The sequence below is a fragment of the Elephantulus edwardii genome, unplaced genomic scaffold (assembly GCF_000299155.1).
Source record: "Elephantulus edwardii isolate Elephantulus edwardi_28Jun2011 unplaced genomic scaffold, EleEdw1.0 scaffold00361, whole genome shotgun sequence".
NCBI classification, from domain to species: Eukaryota; Metazoa; Chordata; class Mammalia; order Macroscelidea; family Macroscelididae; genus Elephantulus; species Elephantulus edwardii.
The window spans coordinates 974,010-980,524 of NW_006400111.1; the positions used below are offsets into that span (position 1 = coordinate 974,010).

The 6,515-nt window shown below is 41.7% G+C and overlaps 1 pseudogene; it reads right to left on the reverse strand.

Moving 5' to 3' along the window:
• Positions 1-854: 854 nt before the first annotated feature.
• On the reverse strand, positions 855-1,783 carry LOC102862821 (annotated as a pseudogene).
• Between the last annotated feature and the right edge of the window lie 4,732 nt (positions 1,784-6,515).

Genomic DNA, 6,515 nt, shown 5'->3' on the forward strand with positions numbered 1-6,515 from the left:
CCACTTCCTAAACAACATGCCTTCGGAAACTTTATGAACTTTGATAAATGTTGATGGTTGTAGAGGGGCTTCATTCAGGTCTTTTGTTCATACGATCACTATGAGTCATGTTCAACTCAAAGACAATCAACAACAACACAATGCTGCCTCATTCATATCAGGTAGGTTAGGATTAACAAAGTTTAGGATAATCCATCATACTTAGGAGGGTGACTTAGCCAAGTCAATACATACTTTAGGGCAGAGGCAAGAGCACAATTCAATCCACAACAACATGTGTGTGTCATTTATTAGAAATGGTATGAGTATAAAGAATTTACAAATGCTTTTCCTTTTCAATTAGGGAGCTCTGATGGGCTAGTGGTAAGAAGTTGTGCTGCCAACCCACAGCCATGCAGTTAGAATGCACCAGAATCTCTAAAGCAAAGATCTGGACTATCGCCTGCTGTGTGACTTACAGACTCTGAAAATACACTGGAGGATCAGGTACAGGTCACTTCCAGCTCAACAATACGTGACAACAATTACTTCTCACAAATGCTTTTGTTGACTTTTGTTGAATTCAAACCCTTGATGGTGCTGTAACCTACCTATAGATACAATATGGTCACTACTTGAAAATTTTTGTGTTACAAAGTAACTATCAAAGATAACATGTTTTCCTTTTTTTTTTTTTTTGAGGGTAAACAGTAATGATAGAGTTATTAGAAAGCTACATCCCCAAAGGGACATACCTTCCTCCTTGAGAAGACAAGGAGAAAAAGGCTTCCAATGTGCTTTTTTTTTTTTAAGAGAATGACGCCTTTATTTCCTTGTTTCACACAAAACTGGCGGAGTTGGTGGCTTTTTGGTTTTTAGTGAAAGAGGCCAAATCCCCTATCTTCTTCTGACTCCTCCGACTCTTCCTTTGCTTCCACCTTGGCTGGGGCCGCAGCAGCAGGAGCAGCAGTCACAAATGCAGATGGATCTGCCAGGAATACCTTGACCTTTTCAGCCAGTGGGAAGGTGTAGTCAGTCTCCACAGACAAAGCCAGGACCCACTTATACCCATTGATGATGGAATGTGGTATTGCAGCCACAGCTGGGTAACCAATCTGCAGACAGACGCTGTCAACATTGCGGACAACCTCCAGGAAGCGGGTATGCAGAGTCTCCTCTGTGATGTCAAGCACTTCAGGATTGTAGATGCTGCCGTTGTCAAACAGCTGCTGGATGATCAGCCCAAAGGAGAAGGGAGAGATGTTCAGCATGTTCAGCAGGGTGGCCTCGCTGGCTCCCACCTTGTCTCCAGTCTTAATCAGCTGCACATCACTCAGCATTTCAATGGTGCCTCTGGAGAGTTTAGTGGTGATGCCCAAAGCCTGGAAGAAGGAGGTCTTCTTGGGGCCCAGACCAGTGTTCTGGTCCGGCACAGTAACCTCACACGGAGCAATAGCACCAGCCAGCAAGGACAGCAGCCAGCACCTTGTTGGCCAGCAGCATGTCCCTGATCTCAGTGAGATCCTCTTTGGTGAACACAAACCCCACATTTCCCCCGGATGTGAGGCAGCAGCTTCTCCAGGGCCAGGTTGATGCCCAGGTGGCCCCGGATGGCCTTGCGCATCATGGTGTTCTTGTCCATCAGAACCACAGCCTTCCCGTGGAGGGACACGCGGATCTGCTGCATCTGCTTGGAGCCCACATTGTCTGCACCCACGATGAAGCATTTCCGATAATCATCCAGAAGTTGAATGATCTTAAGGAAGTAGTTGGACTTCCAGCTCGCCCTGTCTTCCCTGGGCATCACTGCAGTGCATCAGGGGTTGCCAGGCAGGGTTTAAAAGCAATGTCGCTCTCACGAGGATGCCTGGCAACAGCCCAACATGCTTTTTTTTTTTACAAAAAATTTTTTTATCACTGTTGCACATTTTCTCTCCCTCCTCCAGCCTACCCTGCAATGCGCCCTTCGTTCCAGATTGTCTCATACATATAATGCATAATCATATATTCCTTTTAAAGATACAACATACTTTTACATATAATCTCGTTTACTAACATTTTTCTAGTGTTTTCTCAAGTCTAGTCAGTTAATCTATGAAACAGTAAGTCACACAATCAAATGGACTGAGATATTGTGCCACATTCACATGATGAAATACTGCACAGCACTCAGGAGCAATGATTTAAATAATTACTACGTAACTTGAGAGGGACTAGAGAGCATTATGCTAAGTGAAGTAACTCAATCCCGGAAGGACAAATACTGTATCAGATCATTATTGTAGAACTAAAAGGATAATCAATAAAACATGTATGACAGTCCAAAGGGGAGGGTAGAAGCAGAGAGGTGAGGATGGGCAGAGGTGATGTCATAGGGTCGCACAATTTGGTAGGGGGAGGGAGGAGTGGGTAAAGGAAATGGGAACGATCCGGCAGAGATCTGGAAAGACAGGGTAATGGTGGACATAGTTCAATGGTGATTAATTTTATAAACTATGATGAATGGATTGTATGAAACACAATGTGAATGAAGGATAATGTGAAGTACAATGAATACACACTTTGTAAGCAATTCAATATAAAATAAAATAAAATTATTTAAAAAAAACCCCACAGTAAGTCAATCCCTGATTTGAAGCATTTCCTTGATTTTGGCAGTCTAAATATTCCCTATAGGGCAATAAAAATGAAGATCTAAAATAAGTAGCATTGGCTGTGTCACTGCAAGAACAATTGCAGCAACAAACAATACTTTTAGCACTCTCTGAGTAGAGAAGATTTACTGAGGGGTTTAAAAAACTGAAGGGCACTCAACTATATGAATGAGGAGAGCCATCCTGGCAGCATTTCAAATGTTGCAGCTCTGGCTGATTGCACAAAAGCAAGAGAAACCTTCCCTAGACCCTCGCACCAACCCACTCACAAATCCCTGACATGCACTCACTCTTTGTTTATTTTGTTATTCTTATGTGGCGTCAAGTACAACTCATAGCAACTGTACAAACAATAGAGCTGAACCCTCTTCTGTCCTATACAATCCTCACAGTCTCTGGCACACTACAGCCCATTGCTGCAGTTACTGTGTCAGTTCACCAGGTTGAGGGGCTTCCTCTCTTCTCTTCCCCCACTTTTCCAAGAATGATGTCTCTCTCCAAGGAATAATCTTTCCTAGCAAAACACCCGAAGTACATGAGATGAAACTTCACCATCTTTGTTCCCAAGGAGCACCCTGGCTGCACTTTCCTTAAGATTTAGCTGTTTCTTCTTTTGACAGTCCAGGGGATATTCCGGACTCTTCTCAAACACCACAGTTCAAAGCCATCAATTCTTCTTCCATCATCCTTTGTCATCATCCATTCTCAGATGCATAGCAAGTAACTGAAAAGACAATGTCTTGAATCAGGCACACCTTGATCCTCAAACTGACATCATTGCTTCTCATTAGTTTGGAGAGGACACTAACTACAGACTTTCCCAGTGCAATATGTCTCCTGATACCAAGTGTATTGATGGTGGATCCAAATAAGATGGAGTTGTTGACAGTCTCACTCTTTCCTCCATCCATCATGATGTTGCATATCAGTACAGTGGTAAGAACTTTTGTTTTCTTGACATTGAGATGCAATCCATATTAAAGGCTGTAGTGTTTACATTTCTGCAGCAAGTGCTTCAAGTCCTCCTCACTTTCAGCAAATAGTTGTGTCTTCTGCATAACTAGGGTTATTGATGAATCTTCTTCTGATCCTGAAGCCACATTTTTCTTCATAGATTCCAGCTTCTTGAATAATTTGTCTAGCATACAGTCTAAATGGGTATGGAGAACAAGAAACACAAAAGACCTGTACACGCTTTCTCAGAAAGTTGCAAATAGAGATACCATTTGACCCCGCAATACCACTACTGGGAATATACCCAGAAGAGACCATAACTGACACCCAAGCAGATATATGCACACCCATGTTTATTGCAGCTTTAGTCACAATAGCAAGGAGTTGGAAACAACCTAAGTGCCCATCAACAAATGAATGGCTAGAGAAGCTGTGGTATATTCGCACAATGGAATACTATGCTGCATTAAAAAACAAGGAACTCATGCAATATTATTCAAAATGGTTGACTCTGGAGAACATTATGCTGAGTGAAATGTCCCAGTCACAAAGGGACAAATATTGCATGGTGCCACTGTAGTAGAATGGGACTGTCCTTGGGGTTGGGGAGAGACTGAGTAGGATGGGTTCAATAATGTATGCTGCTCTGAAACAGAGAAGGGAGAAAACTGTTTAAAAGAGATATGTGATTAGGTATTTCTGTCATGACAGGAGTCTAGAGCGATGGCTACATGGTGGAGTGGACCTGGGGGAGGGTTTGTAAAATAATGAAAGAATCTTTTCTTTTACTTCTCCAAGAGGGTAATGTCTGGTGGGGGGGAGCCTTGGGAGGGGACAAATCTACAACAATGAATGAATGGAAATCTAAAGCCTCTGTAAATTTTCACTGAAATTAATAACAAATTTAAATTTAAAAAAAAAGAATTAAGTTAGAGTAAGGATGGCAATGGTACCACCTTACCTCTGTAACTTGTTTTGTGCCACTATTAGAACCTCTACTCAGAATATTATTGCTTTTCCATTTTTTGACTCATACACTTTTAACTTGTTAGTTAAATTTGTATCTTCTGGGCTGCAACACTTCCATGATACATCTTCAAGGATATGGACATGTACGGCTAAGCACAACTGATAACAGTGCATCTAAATTCCAAAATCAATCTCCATAATAGTCTATGTGTTTCCTACTGCCAAGGGGGCCCTTTAGAGTAGTGAGAGAAGACATTCACCCTGAAACCCACAGTGTCCCTTTTCAGCAGGAAGTAGCTAAGAGAATACACCATCCCCTTTTCCTTATGAATCAGGGTGGAGTCTCTCTCAGGGAGTGATGGGGAATGGCAGGGGACACACTGACAAAGGAGATTAATCAGAACTGGCTTTGACAAGCACTGTGGCAATTGGACAATTAAAACAGACATGGGGTGGGAAGAAGAACGAACTGGGGAGGAGGGTGGAGAAAACAGTGCAACATTGAATGAATGAAAACCCAAAATCTCTGTAAATGTTCACTAAAACTAATAAAATTTAATAATAAAAAAAAGACCTGTGCAAAGAAACTACTAACCACTCCTGTGAGAAATTATAAAAGACACAAATAAATGGAAAAACATTCCCTCTCCATGGATAGGAAGACTCAATATTGTGAAATGGCAATCCTACCAAAAGCAATATACGTGTTCAGTGCAATCCCAATATAGATACCAAATTCAAGCATGATGGAGTGTCAGTGAAAGATTGAAAGGGAAGTTGTCAAGTTTATTTGGAGAGGAAAGAGACCCAGAAATAAGCAAAGCACTTCGGAAAACAAAAAGAAAGTGGGAGGCATAGCACTCCCTTACCTCAAAACCTACTACACAGCAGTTATAACAAAAACATCATGGTACTGGCACAATGACAGGCCCATAGACCAATGGAACAGAATCAAGAACCTAGAAACGGACTTATCTATGATCAACAGATATTTGACAAGGAAACAAAACCTCTCTGTAAGGTTTTGACAAGGCAACAAAACCTCTCTGTAAGGAAGGACAGAACCCAATTCATACCAAGAAAGACAGTTTACTGAGGAGAACCTGCTGGGCTGGCTTTAAAGCAGAAAGCCAGCCCTCATTTAAAGTTAGAGAGGGGTTTTATATTGTCTTACATGGATTGGGTACGGGGATGTTCACAGTTTGTTTGTGGGTTTTTTTTACAAGATAGGGAAGTGGGCTGGGGTTTCAGAGAACTATTCCTGGGAAACGGAGGTGGAGGAGTGTTGCGTCCTTAAGAGAGAAACAAAGCCATAGCTCCTGCTTCCTGTGGTTGGACATTACAGTGGCTATTCTGGAAAGGAAGGGAGAGCAGCTCCACATTCCTCATACTATCAAAAGAGGGAAAGACAACCTATCTAATAAACGGTGCTGGAAAAACGGGATTGCTTACCAGCAGAAAGCTGAAACAGGATCCACATCTCACACAATGCATAAAAATTCAACTCAAGGTGGATCAAGACGAGTAAAACCCATAAAGTTTATAAGAGACGAACTGGGTGGATCAAGATGAGTAAAACCCATAAAGTTTATAAGAGACAAACTGGGATTAAGCTGAGACAGCCTAGACTACAATATAAAAAGGCTGACAAATACAGACAGAAATGCACAATTTGGAGAGGAGAAAATTGGTGAATGGAACTTTTGAAAGATTAAATTCCTGTGTGCATCAAAAACTTTTCCCCATAGGGTGAAAAGAAACCTACTGACTTGGGGGAGGGAACCCCAACATTTGGCAATACTCTCTCAGACAAGAGTCTCATGACAAAAGTTTACAAAGTACTACTGAGCCTCCAGAAAAAAATATTAATAACAAAACCATTTTTTAAAAAATGGGCAAAGAGCATGGAAAGACTTTTCACAGAGGAAGACATTCAGATGGCCAACAGACATACAAAGA